Source organism: Musca autumnalis, unplaced genomic scaffold (genome assembly GCF_047663935.1).
Source record: "Musca autumnalis isolate F117 unplaced genomic scaffold, ASM4766393v1 scaffold_3, whole genome shotgun sequence".
Lineage (NCBI taxonomy): Eukaryota > Metazoa > Arthropoda > Insecta > Diptera > Muscidae > Musca > Musca autumnalis.
The window spans coordinates 123,723,733-123,740,146 of record NW_027411866.1 but is presented as its reverse complement, the minus strand read 5'-3'; the positions used below and the strand labels follow the sequence as shown (position 1 = coordinate 123,740,146).

Genomic DNA, 16,414 nt, shown 5'->3' with positions numbered 1-16,414 from the left:
AGGTCAGTGTCCACTTGAGATGAATGAGGGGCCAAGATAAGTCCTGGGCTTTGCCATGTTAAAGCCGGTCAATACCGTTCCTTGGTATGATTCATCCTGTAGGCTAGTATGGTAAAAAAAGCCCTATCTATCAATATCCCGCTCAAATTTTGAGCTTTAATCAAATCCATATTTCTGTCGGTTCATACTCCCATACATTTTTTGGAAAAAAAGGCTGAGGGTATATCTCTGTCGGCAAAGCCGACTGATACTTTTTTAACAACAAAAAAACATTGTTCCACAACATCCCATACGGGACAAGGGAGACTTCTCTCATATCAATGAGTGCACCCCGATTCATATTTAGCTCAATGATATGGGACCTACTGTTTATCGCCGAGTCCGAACGGCGTGTCTTAAAACACCACTTGTAGAGAAGTTTTACATAGCTGAAATACTCAGGAAATGTCGCCAACATTACTGAGGGGTATTTTGCCACCGTTGAAAAATGTTTGATGTTGCTTGGCCGGGAAATCGAACCCCCGACCTTCTGCGTGCAAGGCGGGCGTGCATACCATTGCACCACTGTGGCACCCGATACTTTTTTACTTTTTGTTATTTTAACCTTAATATTGTTCCATAGAAATAACTTATGATACAATTATGTAAAATGGAATAAAGTCAACTCAGTTTCTATAATCCATGCAATGAAAAACATTTCGCTATTTTATAATTTGATTTTTGACTCTTGCCCCGCTGTATCAGTGATTTGGACCATTGTGCCCGCCGAAAAATTTGTCTTGGTGGAGTTTCGAATTCACGACCTTCAATGTGCAAGGTGCACATCATAACCAAAGCACATCCATTGATCCCGTAGAATAAAATCTATGACAAAATATCTTATGAAATGTACTTTACCATTTGTACAGAACCTGCTATTGTATCATATAAAAGTGAAAAATAAACGGATTGCAGTTTTTCCAGTTGCTTTAGAGAGCAATAAAATTTTTTGAATGCAATAAAAATGCAATTTTTTATCACATACATAACCAATTGTGCATTACATATGTTCTTGTCATGTAGACGTTACAGATGAAATTTTACGCTTTTCTTATATATCGTGTGTACAACTGTAACGGTGTGTATGTGTGAGTGAGGTCGTAGGTGTCACAAAAGTACTCGGTGTCAAGTACAGCAATGTTAACACTTTCAACATATAAATACATACACACATACGTATTTTTTATAATTCATCCTTTACTTTTTGTTAAGTTGGCGACTGCTTGTGAAACTTAGTTAGGGTATGAGGAAGCTAAATACACAATGCATCGTGACCCAGTCGTCTGTCCCATTATGTGTACGTCACAGTTGTAGTAAAAATATACAATTAAAATAACAATCCTTAGAATACTAATGCATTTTTTATTGTTTCGAATCTGTTTTTTGTTGTGCGTGCGTGTGTGTAATAATATATAAGTATGTTGTGACAGCATTTAGTTTGTTTTGTTATGCTTTTGATAAAGTGATTTTTAAACATTGAAGGAGGACTTGTACACTTTGAAAAAGAAAATGATTTGATGGTTGATTTTACAACGGAAACAAGGCTTCCAAACTAATAGAAATAACACTACCATCAACGTTGATTATGATAAATTTTAACTTTGAATAGCTATTCTATATTTTCTTTCAGTGTTGTTGAAATCTACGAAAAGGAAATTTTTTTTGTCTGTTTTTGCCTGTGGCTTCTGTGTGTGTTCTCTCCTAAAATGCTGTTAACTATTATATTTTACGACAAGTATTTGTTTTAAGTATGTGTACTTAGCACCTCATTCTTCATTTTTTAACAAAAAATGCTGTGGTTATAGTGGTGTTAATTTTGCTGAAAGTGTTATTCGCATTTCCCGTATTTAGGTTGTTTTTTATTGGGGGTTATTCTGAACGTAAATTCCCTGTGAGTTTCACTCTCTCCTTTATATTGAAATGCCGGAAACACAAATTCGCGGGGAATTTTCGTTCAGAATAACCTCCATTATTTGTACCAAAAAATGAGAGGAGTTTGCGTGACTTATGTGTAAGATCCTGCAGTACTGCCCAAAACACCTAACTTTTTATTCCCATAGGTACTTGAATGAATAAATCTTGGTAATTCTTAGGATGTGTATAACTTTCTACTCTGTAGCCAACCACACTTGAAGTCGTTATAAAGAAGAAGTCGTTATAAAGAACAACATTGTCCTGATTATTGACTAACTTATATGACCGTAACATCTGATTGCAAAAGTCTCAATATTTTAAACATTGACTAATATAATTACTAGATTGATTGAACATTAATTAAGTTAATACTAAAGAAACTGCGCATTAATTAAATTATAGCCAAAATGCAACTTTGCTGTTTGCGAGAAAGTACACCATAAATAACTTTTAATCCTTCAACAGTTTATCATTCTTTGTACTCTCGTATTTAATGCACATTTTACCATTTTAAATATGTGAATGTGAATATTTCCCTTAAAATTGTTTGTTTATCCACAAATTAAAGCATTAAGCGTCAGATTATTATAATTCACCATCGATGAAGCTACTCTGGAGATTCCATAACAAAAGTGTGTGAAACCAAAAGGGATTGTACGCCAAAATGGTAGTGAAATTCTGAGAAAAGCAAATAAAATCTTGAGAAGCATCGCTTTGTTAAGCAAAAATAATAGCAAAGGGATTAAACAGATATCACAAAGTTGAACGCAGGCAGGCATGCACATGGTTGGTGAAATGCCAAAGTGCATGGATGGATTGCATGCCATGTGCACACATACACATAATTGTACAATGTTCAATGCATACTTTTAGGCTATTTTAAGTTTTCTTTCTGGAGAGAAAAATAACCAAAAGCATTTATCGTATGTGGACGGATTCTGCGATATTTGCAGTGGCATTATGGTGGCATATTGATGTTATTTATTTTCTTTTATTTTGTAATTACATCGTCATAATGAACGAAGAACGGATAAAGGATGAAACACACGAATATATGTAACTACTGCAGTGCAGTAGTACTGTATATTAATTTCATATATGTAAACATATTAAGGATATTAAATTATATACGATTGACGGTTGAAGTCAAAGAGAAAGTTTTGTATAAAAACAATGGAGGGAAAATTGTTATAATTACTGATACAGCCAGCAATATAAATTATATTATACCTCACAGCAATTTGTGTGGAAATGTAAATGAAGTTAAAGTTGTCTAACGAGGGGACTAATTGTGAAGTTTGAAGTCGTGTTATTGGCGGTTTTTGTTCAGATTGACTGTATAATATGTAGATATATATCAAAATTATATGTATTTTAAAAATAATTTGAAAATTAAATAAACAAGTAAAAAAAGTATCAGTCGGCTTGGCCGACAGAGATATACCCTCAACATGTTTAAAATATTTGGACGTATGAACCGACAAAAATGTTGATTAGATTAAAGAGCAGAAGTTTTGCGGAGGAAATACTTAAAGGAATGGATCGACATTGACCATTATGGAAGTCGATCTCCAGCCACTAAATATGGTGCCACTAGGGGGGTTTTATTCCCTTCGCGCTGTTTGCTTAAGAAGTGTGGATTTGCCCCTGAAAAAAAACTTTTACCATCATAATTGAGGCAGCGAATGTAAGTTGCTTCAAAAAAAACCAAAGTGATCCGAGAGCAGGTCTTAAAGTGAATTTATGCAAAATTTTGTGTGGGAGGTACCCGAAGGAGTGGACAAATATAGTCCATATTTGAACCTGATCTATATCTGGTACCTATATTAGGATAAGTAAAGCATGGACCAATTCGGCCACTCCCTTCAAAAGTTACCGTATGAACAATTTTCAGAACATTTTTGAAATTTTGTGGGTGAGGTACCTGAAGGAGTGGACCGATATGGCTTATCTTCGAACTTAAACTATGTTTGGACAAAATATTACTAAGGCCAAATTTTGGACCGAATCGTCAGATCCGTTCGAGAGTTATCTTGCGCTGCAACCATCTCACACGGTGTCATAGGGTTTTTTTTTTGCAACTTTCAGGCTATTTTCTCAGGAAGTATGGACGTGCCCCTGATGAAACTTCTACCGTCGTGTAGGGGGCGGTGAATAGAAGTTGCTAAAACAAAAATCAAAGCGATTCGAGAGCAGGTCCTAAAATGAACTTATCTAAAATTTTGTGTGGGAGGACCGATTGAGTCCATATTGGAACCACACCAAAGTCTGGTATATATTTCACGATGGGCGAAGTATGAATCAAATCGGTTACCCCCTTCAAGAGTTATCGTGCGCACCAATTTTCCGAACATTTTCGAACTTTTGTGGGGGAGGTACCGGAAGGACTGGACCGATATAGCCCATCTTCGAACTTAAACTAAGTTTAGGCAAAATATTACAAAAGCCAAAATTTGAATCGAATCGGTTCATCCGTTCGAGAGTTATCGTGCGCTCCAGTCAGCAGGACAGACAGACAGACGGACGGACATGGCTAGATCGACGCTAAATTGTCTGAAACACATTTCGTCCAAACATACTATTATTTCGATGAGGCACATTTTCATCGTATCAAAGTGTATATGGTAATATTCAAAAAAGTTTTACAATCGTTGAAGTTGAGATTCACCATTTAATAAGTCGCGAACTGTTAATATATTTTATAAAATATGAATACATTTATATATATTGAAGTGTTTTAGCTACGATCTAATAATATGGGCCATAACAAATAATTTTCGTGGAAGCTGTGCTCGTGGTAATATAAAAAAATGGGAAAAATGTGTTGAAGTTTACAAGTTTTTTTGTGTTCTTTCTTGATTTCTGGCCAAACCACGGAAAATTCAAACCTATGCTCAAAGAAAGAACTAAAGAATACCCCTTAGGCAATATGGTTCTAGTGTATGACTTTTCGATATATACACTGTATCCCCCTAAAATCGATGCTGACATTTTGAAGTTTTGATTTCAGTGGTTTTCGAATTTTTCTTATAATTAGATGGTGCAACTAGATAATAATCCAAACTAGTTTATAGGATTGTAGAACTCGCGATTCCACGTCGTTCGATGTATATCTCATGAGTGTGCTCCGTACAGCTTCCTAGTAATAGGAGTCCAAAGACGAAAATTTGGTGCGTAAATTTTCTGAAAAAACCTATTTTTTGGCTTAAAAATTTACAACTGTCGTACAGGTACCCCTGAACCCCGCGTGATTTTAGTTTTTTTACGTGCCGGATCTAATGAGCTCTTCCGCGGTCGAATCCATCCACTAAAACGCCGGATATAGATACCTTGAAAGTAGGAAAATCTGCAAAAATATATTTTGACAATTCCGCGAATTGAACCGCGATTTTCTTTGATTATTGTTGCATATATGTAATCCTTTATACACGATTATAATATTTGCCAAAAAGGAGTGTCACAAATTACAGAGATTCGGGAGTAATATCCCTATTTATCCCAAAATAGAATGCCGTGGCACATCCGCAGTTCTTGACGAATCTGTCTAAAATAATTTATATTGACGTATTTTTAATAGGCGGCCATTGAAATCGGATGCACCTTATAATCATATGCACATCGCGTAATTTTTGCCCACTTTAAGGTTTTTTGAATAGTAAGATGCAACTGATGGCACACTTTGGCCGCTGAATGAAACATGGGAAAATCCATGCATATAGACAGACATGGACTCCCTGTATCCGTAAAGCACATGCACCTCAACTGATTTAAACGGATTCGCGAATTACACGCTTTTTAACTTTTGTGTTTTTTCTTTGGTTGTGATTTCAATATTACTCTGTACTTCTTAACTCTATTGCTTATCATTCTAAGCAAATATACTTTCACGATGACAAACTATTTTCCTCGAAGAAGTTTTAGCAAAATACTTCAGGTTTTGTATGGAAATTTAGCGAAATAGTAGAATAACTCACCACATTTATTTTTCAAATTTTTCGTATTTAACCAAAAATATATTTTTGAAATAATTTCCAACAATAAGTTTCCGTTCTTTGTTGTTGCTGTAATATGCAAGTTATAAACGCGATCTTTATAATTTTGGTCTCACATTTTTCTACGCGTTGTCTAGATTCAGTTCGTATTTTTAAATTATTTTTTTTAGAGATTTTTTGGACTCTGATTTAGAATAAATAAAATTTATTCCAAGATTTCTTCAATATTTTTTGATTTTCCGCGAAAATAAAAAAAAAAAATAGCAACTATTTTAGCATCTACGGATAGATTTCAAATGCTGCTAACGATTCATATATACATGTTCTTATTACAACACCATAGGAATTTTTAAATATTTTTTCTTTACAAGAGAGTAAAACAGCATATAACTTTTGAGTGCAGCATCCAATTTTGTGAACGCGAACAGATTTGAAACCACGATTTTTTTCGTAACTCATGTAACAAAAATGGCGGATGTGCTCGCCAAAAAAATTTTTAATTTTTTTTTTCTATGTAATTGTAAAGGAAATTTGAAATTTACCATATACCCTCCTTAGCCTAAAGGCTGAGGGTATAAAAATAATTAAATAAAAACGCAATTAAATTTTGGAGCACTCATGAAGATTAATCGGAGTAGACAAGTTGATGTTGGCCGTACACAAGGCAAGAAAAATAAGTTGTTGCCTGGTCATGCTTTAATACAGTGTTCATCACTACTGGGCTCGCGAGGCGTGTCTGTGTGAACACACACAATCTCAATTGTGGTGAGTTTCAATGTTACTCCCATCACCGAATATCTTCTTTGTTTTAGCAATGAATTAACGCACCCGATGTTTATCTAGAGAGGGACAGATAATCTCATGTGTGCGCCTAACACAAACGCAGCGGTTGAAATTGTTGTTGCTGGTGAACACTGCTTTAATAGCACTGCGCTACACTAAAATTATTAAAGGATTCTGATTTCAAAATTTTGATTTTATAACATGTGCCGCGTATTCACCCATAAGATCGTTAAAAACTTGGGATGGGTATTGAGGTTGGTAGCCCATATCCCCAAAAACCAATATACTAGCTTTGTTCCTTTACTTTTTTAATGGTAAAGTTGGTAAAAGAGACAACTGTCAAAATTGCTCAAAATTGCTCTCCCATGACCAGTTTTAGCAGAAAAGTAAAGGAACGTAAAAATGGTAGATCTGGTAGCAATGTCGAAAAGAACATAAAACTTCAATTTTCTTCTTTTATTTCACAGTTTTTTATTTTGTTTTGTCAGCGTTCGCCCTTTTCTTCTGTTTTCGTTCATTTTTTCTTTAATGTGAAATAATCGTCAAACAAATGTCGAAAAATCAGTTCTACCATTTTTTACCTGTAGAAATTTGTCTGGTAGTCTGTGGAACGATTTGCAGGTTAAAAAATGGTAACCTCAGGTAAGTAAGGGAACACAGCTACTATGAAAAAAATCAAAGAACAAGTTTTTAAGGACCATGAGGTCATCGGTACAACAGATAGCCACAGCATATTTCAATCTACTGGCCCAATTGCTTAGTGAAAACACTCCTCGTTCTGATAAGATATCAGCGTTGTGGCAAAGTTGTAGTCCATGCAAGCAGAGGCAAAATCCGTACTTAGTTACAAGAGATCTCCACCAAGGGACCCATGGTATGCCAAGAGTGTCATGCTGGTACCGAAGAGAATAAAACGGTACACAGGGCTACCTTGTAATCCGTGCATGAGAGAGGTATGGCAAGAAAAGGTGAGAGAAGAAACGTATTTTCCGCAGCAGGAGAAAGAAATCTAAAAGTGGGAATGTGAAAAGCTCGAGATGTGCAAGACCCAGAATGAAGTCGCAAATTCTACCCAATAGTGATAGTCAAACTGGTTTTAGTACAGGCACACCCTCCTGTGGAGACGAGCAAGATAGTGTTCTCAGGTTATACAAAGAACATTTTTCCAAACACTTGGTATATTAATACTAATGAAAACGACTATACCACAGATCCAATCCCAAACAAGTGAGCAAAGGCTATAGTTGGGACGGGGCCGACTATGTGATACCCTACACCACTACCCCTGTGCATAAGCTTTTCACTCGTAAACATTTCTTTTAAGGAAATACTAAAGTTTTCACCAATCTGGCTTTTACACCATACTAGCAAAGCGCGAAAGGATATTAAAAACAAATAAACAATATTTCAAATGGTAATGGGGAACACTGAAAATGTTATTGCACTAATAACAAATTTTAATCAATATTACATTTTATTTTAACTAAGGGCTTTCTGTCCTCAGAATGTAAAACATTCTTGTAAATAAAGAAACCCAATACCAATGTTAGTAGCATTTTATTACTTTTTGTAGCCTCCCCCCATACCATTGCTATCGCAAACGATCCGTTTTCGAATGTTTTTCGATAGTTTTGCGGATATTTTGTTCGAAAACGACACTCGAGAACGAATTAAAAGCGATTCATTCGTCGCTCAGTTTGTGGCAGGAAAACCTTCGAATTCGAATATCGTTAATAATATTATTAGCGAATGAAAGATGATAGTTTTTACGATAGTGCCGAAAAATCATTTTTGGCGGATTTCGATTTTATGACATGTTTAACTTTATCTGACGTCTCTTGATTTTTCTGTTATGTACCTTTTCTTCTTTGTAATGTTTGCTATTCAATGCGTGTAACTGTTTATAAACATTGTTGTCTTGTATTTGTAACCAAGCTATATGTTGTGTTTATCATCACTTCTTGTTAATATTATAAGTAGCATTTATATCGAAAATACTTGAAAAAAGCAAATGGGAATTTTTCACGAACTACATAAAATTATTTTTTAAAACGTAAAAAAATTCCGAAGTAAAAAATGTTTCTCGAAACAATTTTTATTGTGAAGAAAAAACATTCGCAAAATGTTCGAAAATGATATCGTTTTTAAACTTTTGACGAACAAAAGAACAACGTGCTTGTGTACACCCGAAAAACATTTGCCAATCCTTCGACAGTGATATCGTTTTCGAAAGTTGTGCCGGACATTCGAATAATATCCGCACTTGGTATGGGGGACTTATAGTAGACATTTCCATACCATTTCAGCCATTAGTGTTTTATTTATACCCCTCATACCATATGCGGATATTATTCGAATGTTCGCCACAAAACTTCGAAATTGATATTATTTTTGAATAGTAGGCAATGGTTTTTTCGATAGTCTAGACAAAGAAATATTTTTTTTTGGAATTGTTGTCAAATTTAATTTTGTGAAATTAAAATCATTCTGAAAAAGTTTCTTGTGAGTTCGTTTGATTAATTCAATTTCAAGAGTTTTGTGTGTTCATAAGTTTTATAAAGAATAATCGCGAAATTTTGTTGTGAGTGAGTGTGATATGCCTTATAAAAGAAAAAGTAGAAAATATTTGTGTGAAGCGAAGCATGTAATAGAAAGTCTGGGTGCTGTGCAAAATATACAAGATGAAGCGGCTTTTGATTCAGATGACGAGATGTATGTCCCTGAAAGAAGTGGGAATATATTGCCAGAAGAATCCGTTGAAGGTGAGTCTCCTGACGTTGAAGAACGTTTGGCGATGGTTTGCGTCCCTGGAAGAAGTGGACACATAGTTTCAGAAGATTCTATCAATGTCGAGCCTTCTGACTTTCAAGTACGTTTAGCGCGTTGGGTTTCTGTTAGCAATATTAGTAATCAGGCTGCTAATAACTTGCTACAATTGTTGGCAGAAAAGATTCCCAATCTGCCAAAAGACGTACGTGCATTAAAATCTACACCGCGCAGTATTGTTAAACGCATTGTTGACCCTGGCGAGTACGTTCACTACGGTATTAAAGACGCGCTAACCGATTTTTTGAGTAAATGTCAGTATGGTTGTTTAGATATCTCGCTTAATGTAAATATCGACGGGCTCCCACTGTTTAAAAGTTCACTTAAACAGGTGTGGCCCATATTAATAAATGTACATGGAACAAAACCCGTATTGGTGGCTGGCATTTACGCGGGTTCCTCCAAACCTCGAGATGCCAGCTTATACCTGAAAGAGTTTGTAGAAGAACTACAGCTTTTAGTCAGCGAGGGTATGATATATCATAATAAATATTTCAATATAAATATTAGAGCCTTTGTTTGCGATGCACCAGCCCGTGCCTTTATTTTAGGAACAAAATATCATTCCGGTTTTTACAGTTGCAATAAATGCACTCAGAAAGGCCAATCGTTTCAAAGAAGGATTATTTTTTTGCGGTCTGAAAACGTTCCTCGAACAGATCACGATTTTAGAAATCGGGTATATACAGAACACCACAATATAAAAGACAGGTTAATTCTTGAAAATTTACCGATTGATATGGTCAACCAATTCCCTTTTGACTACATGCATGTAGTTTGTCTTGGTGTTATGAAAACGTTACTAGTGGCACTTACTAGAGTAAGAGGACATCCGTTTTCTCTAGATCGTAACAAAATTGGTCTTATTAGTTCAAAATTATTGTCATTAAGAAAGTTCATACCAAAAGAAATTAAACGAAAGCCAAGATCTCTTAAAGATTTGGAAAGATTCAAAGCTTCTGAGTTTCGAACATTTTTGTTGTACTCTGGTCCTATTGTTTTGAAAGACATTTTAGACCCTGCAAGATATAAACACTTTTTACTGTTGAGCGTTGCAATACGTCTTCTACTTCATAAGAAATACTGCCACGAAAAGAATGAATTAGCATCTGCTTTGCTGAATGACTTTGTATCCGATGTTCCATCTCTCTATACATTTTCTATGGTGACGTTCAATTTCCATTGCTTAACGCACCTACCTAAGCAACCAAGCAATGCAATTCAACTCTCTAGCAACTATTAGCGCCTTCCCCTTTGAGAATTTGCTTGGCCATTTGAAAAAACTGGTGAAAAAGGGTGAACACGTTGTGGAGCAGATTTACAATCGTATTGTTGAGCGAAGTTTATTAAACATTTCAATCGCAGGCGAAAGTAATGTGTTTAATCAAACGTCTGACCAAATTTGCATTAACAACCTTGTATTTAATTTAAAAGGTCTTAATTCATTTTATTATATTAAGTGTTCCGAATATAAAATATATAAAATTATTAAAATAGAAAGCAGAAATTCAAGTTATATTATTCATAGCAAAGAAGTCATTGGAAAGCAAGACTTTTTTTCCCAACCAATAAAGTCATCCTTGATCGGTATATTTTGCACAACAACCATGCAGCTAGGCCCAATAACGGAGCAGCACTCTATTGAATTAATATCTGGAAAAATATGCTGTTTTGTTAATGATGATATGAATATATTTATCCCACTAATTCATTTTTAGCATAATGACCGATTATAATGCAATATTTCTCAATGGACCCGCTACAAAAAATCCCGTGCCTCCTAAAAAAACTGCCAGTAAAAATCAAAATCGAGGTAAGAATTTCAGGTTAACTATTTGAACATTTTTAGGACGATAACAATTAGTAAATTCTTGCAGATCTGGTACAGAACATACATATATCTATTATAAAAAAGTTATGTTTAATTTCAGAAGTACTAGACATCCTTCAAAAAGTAGTGGATAACCAACAAAATATGGAAAAGAAAATGAATCGAATTACGACTGAATTAATTTCAGTAAGAAATGAGATAGCAAAAGTAAAATCAACGATTTTGAGAAATACTACTACAGAAACGATCATTATGCCAAAAATTGCACTAAAACATTGGAAGAATATAAAATATTTGAACAAAATTTGGAAAATGAAGAAACTTTAAAAACATTTGTAAGTATTACGATACTTCTAATAATTTATTGGATATTTAGAATGCAACTTTATTTTAGATAAATGAACTTTGCTCTGCACCAGAGAAATCTTTTGAAAAATTTGTAAGAAATTCGTGGAGAAAAATATTCTCCGATGACCTGGCCGAAAAGTTTTCTTGGCGTGGAACAGCAACTAAAGTTTGCATAAGAGGGTCAGTTATAACGACCGCAATTCGGAGTAAGTATATTTATGTTAAGTCTATTTTAAATAATAATTTTAAACATATATCTTTTTTTCTTTTTAAAGCTGCATTTAAGCAACGATTTCCCTTGGATGATTCCGATTTTGATAGGATATCACAAAAGCATTTTCAATATGCTCATGACAGAGTTGTAAAAGTCGCGAAATACCAAATGAAAAAGCAAAAGATCGATGAATCTCAAAGAGAAAATGAAGAAATTTAAATCTACATAGTTTTAGTTTCTCCTGCTATTTAATACTTTTAATTAATTCTTATGTTTTCTGTCTGTTTTGCATTTCTTACATTGAATTAAATTATTTTTTTGTTTTTGCGATACATTTTCCTATTAATTAACTCAATAAAAATATGTACATGTCTTAAAATTAACCTAAAATACCAGTTTTATTATTGGGGAACGGGTGGAAAATGAAACACCAAAAATATCGATAATAATATCATTAAAGAGCTTCTAGCGATATCTAAAACGAATCGTTAAAGTATCGCTAAAGTATTTGTTTCCGTATCGTTTTTGATTCGAAAATAATATTATTATCGATACTTCGAAAACGAAAGTTTAACTGCCACAAACTGAGCGACCAGTGAATCGTTTTTGATTCGTTTTCGTGTGTCGTTCTCGAACAAAATATCCGCAAAACTATCGAAAAACATTCGAAAACGATATCGTTTGCGATAGCAATGGTATGGGGGGTAAATTCACTTAAAACTAGAAAATAATTTTTCATGATGGAATCTCTCAATAAAAAGGCTTGCACTTTAATATTGCCACAATTTTTAAAAGCCTTTTATTTGAGATATTTCATCATGAAAAATTATTTTCTAGTTTTAAGTGCATTTATAAATAAAACACTGTAACTTAATTTTTTTAATTATTTTTTATTTTTAACTTTTTTGACCACTGAGAACCTCATAACAAAATTATAGCCAATTATATAAGGGCTATACCAAAAACTGGACTTATGTCGATAATTTTTGGTGGGAAAGTTTCTGTACCATTGGGAACTCCAAATGCCAAGTTTCAGCCAATTCGGGTTGAAAATGAAGTTAAAATACCTGAAATCGGATGGTATCGCTATATGGAGTTTCACCAAAACCTTGACCTATGTCCAACATTTTTGGTGAAGAAGTTTCTGTACCATTGGGAACTACAAATGCCAAATTACAGCCAATTCGGCCTAAAAATGAAGATAGCATCCTTAAAATACCCTTAATCGGGTGGTACCGCTAAACTCATAGGAGTTTAGGTTTCATATTCATCCAAATCTGAAAAGTGTGCAAAGTTTTAGTTCGATTGGTCAACTGCAACTGTGTGGAAAATGAGTTACTAGATTTGAACTAAACGGACACCAAAGCAAGTTAAATAAAACACTGTAAAAATAAGTTAGAGAAGACTATTTTTGAATATCGCCACACATTCGCATACGTTCCCTTAGTCCATATTTACATTGCGCAATTTTCCTTGCGGCAATTGTGAGTTTGAGTGAGAGAGAGGCGAGGCATATGGTAACCCTTTGCCTCTCAACACCCTCTCACACTGCAACAAACTGACAATTGCGCAAGGAAAATTGCCTAATGTATAGACATCGGATTTTGCATATTTGCATATTTTTTATTAATAAAGATACGAAAATTCTGATTGGACCAAAATTCGTTTTGAAGAAAACTGAATGCAATGACGGGCTCATATTTTTTATTTTTTTGCATATTTGCATATTTTGCATATGCACAAAATATGCAAAATATGCAACTAATTTTTTTGACGAAAATCGTCAAATTAAATTTGGAAATTCATCAAAAAGTGTTCTAAATAAAGTTTATTGTCGTTAAACGTCGATTTCTTAGCAGATTATTATGTTATTAATTATTATTCCGCCACAGCAATAAATCTGGACTAAAAGACTTAGAAAATTTCCTATAACCCAGCCTTCTTATTACAACATAAGTTGCTTTCTAATACAAATTTGTTCAAAAACTCAATCAGAAATATCAAAATGAACGTATCCAAATATGTTGATAGTTTCTGCTCGGCCAAATTGTCTGACAGAATAACAAATGAGCTAGAAATTAAGACTAACTAAGACAATATTGAATATTACATAAAATCTTTCATATTTTACTAAAAACATATAACATATAAAAACATATACAAGGCAATCATGAATATTTCCCACCGAATTTTCCGCACGGAAAATAATTTTAGAAAGTGAAACTCTTTTAAAATCAATCTTTGTTAAAAGTTGAAAGCTACTAGATTCGCTTCATGATGGCATATTCTAGTCGAATCGACAAAAATATTCCCTTTTTGGGCATAAATATGGAAAAAAATTGTGAAATTTGGGAAAGGAAACAAATTATGCACGGAATTTTTATCCATGATTGCACTGATAACTATATTTTAATATCATAAGGGTATTATGTCTTAGTGAATGAGTTTGCAACATGCAAAAGGAAACGAAATAGACCCACAGTTCCTTTTGATTATCTGCATAGATTCGCACTTATCCATCTGGCCAGGTCTTTTTGAAAACAAAGTACAGGTCACATTTAATGACCAATTCGCATAAAAATTGGAGATTTTTTGGCCCTAGGGCGACCCCTGTTTATTTTAGTAAGAATCGATTCAGATTTGGATATTGCACCCATATATACAGTACTAGCAAATGCCCGCTACTTCGTATGCGGAAAGGAAACGAAATATATATAAACAATATTTAATACGGGAATGGTGAATACTGGAGATTCTGTTGTACTAAGACCTATTTTTATTACCAATATTTTTTCGATTGTAGTCAGAATTTAAAAAAAAAAAAAATTGCCGTATCGCATCCCTACGCAGCTACCATATTTTTTATTTCGAATTTCCAAAACGTATCATACGTACCACATTGTAAAACGTATCATATTGTAAATTTCAGATTTGATTCCTGGTTTTACACCTTCACTAACACAGCATTCTCTTCCAGTACGAATTTCCAAACACTAAACTTTATCTCACCCCTTCACAACAACAATCACGCACATTCACAATTCAAGGTTCTAGCTTTAGCGGTTTCGCCCAGAACCCGAGTAGGTCCGTTAAATTTTCGGCCACGTTTTCGTATGTCCCCATATAACGGTACCTCTCGACTTAGTGTATTTTTAAAGAAAAACAAATGTATATTTTCCAATTTTCTTTAAATTTGGACCTTGAATACTCAGAGGATATGGAAGTTTAATTTAAATCCATGTTTATTAGAAGAGATATTTTGAAGATTTAGAGTATTTTGAAGATCTCCTGCACATTTTCCAACCGAAATTCGGAATTTGTGGCATGAAAGGTTAGAAAACTTCTTTACAAAAAATTGTACTTAATGTGCACCGGTATGTCAACCGTATATAACGGAAAATTTTTTGAAGGCATTTCAATTTAGGATTTTTTAATATCAGGGGTAAATACCTAGTTAACAAAATTTTCGCATTGGACCACGTTTTCAAATTTACATACCAAAGCGGTCAGAGCAACAAAACATTTTTTGAAAAGATACTTCACGTTTGACTACTTAATTTCAGTACATTATTTAGAAACTCCTTGGAGTTAACATCAAATCAATGGGACAATATTCAGTACAATTTTTCAAACTCAGAACTTTGTCTCAAACTTTAGAGCGATCTTCATAACAAATGTTTTCCATTTCGTATTTTTTGTACAAATAGCGTATTTTTAAATTATATAATCCCAGCTTTGTTCCTACGCCCAACACCAAATTTAGTACCTTAACTATTTAAAATGGTTTTGGTATCAACATGTTACCCAACTTTTCCTACACATAGGTAAACGTTTCAAAAATTACTTCCTTATATTCAACATATATCCTAACCCCAATTCAGTTTTCCAGTTCCCCTGAAACCCATTTGAGGACTATATAGTAGTTTTTGTATAAATAAGTACGAATTTTCAAAACCTCCTCCCTACCTCCACTCTAAACACCAATTGCTAATCTAATACCGAATTTCAAAATTCCAGTTCTACCCTTTACAAAATCACAAATTGTACAAAATTCTATACCATATAGCAAATACCAAAAGGTACCAAATTTTTTACCATTTAGCACTTTTCGTACACGATTTTCCAACATGTACTTTCATATCTCAGCTCTATCCGTTCACCTACACCCAAATTATAGCCAATGTAGTTCCATTTAGCACTTTTCCATAAGTACGAATTTCCAAAACTACCTCAATCATACACTCCAACAATAATCTGTTCACGCAAATACAAATTATAGCGAATTTCGTACCATTTAGTACTACTTCTTGCACATTAGTACGATTTTCCAAATCTACCTCAATTCTATATTCCAACAGTAATCTTAATTCCAAATTTCAGGATTCCAGCTCATCAAATCCAAATCATACTAAACTCACTACCATTTAGGACTTTTCGACCTATGGTACATCTTTCTTACTCTTCATC

General features: G+C 34.0%; 1 protein-coding gene and 1 long non-coding RNA gene across 24 annotated transcripts in view; one reads left to right on the top strand and one right to left on the bottom strand.

Moving 5' to 3' along the window:
- alpha-Man-Ia (alpha-Mannosidase class I a) overlaps positions 1–16,414 on the bottom strand; it is a 564,223-nt gene that overhangs the window by 126,156 nt on the left and 421,653 nt on the right. The window lies entirely within an intron of this gene.
- Positions 11,579–12,331, top strand: LOC141397675 (uncharacterized). Its single transcript, XR_012411475.1, has 3 exons — positions 11,579–11,720; positions 11,780–11,939; positions 12,009–12,331. It is a non-coding gene; the product is annotated as an uncharacterized lncRNA (long non-coding RNA).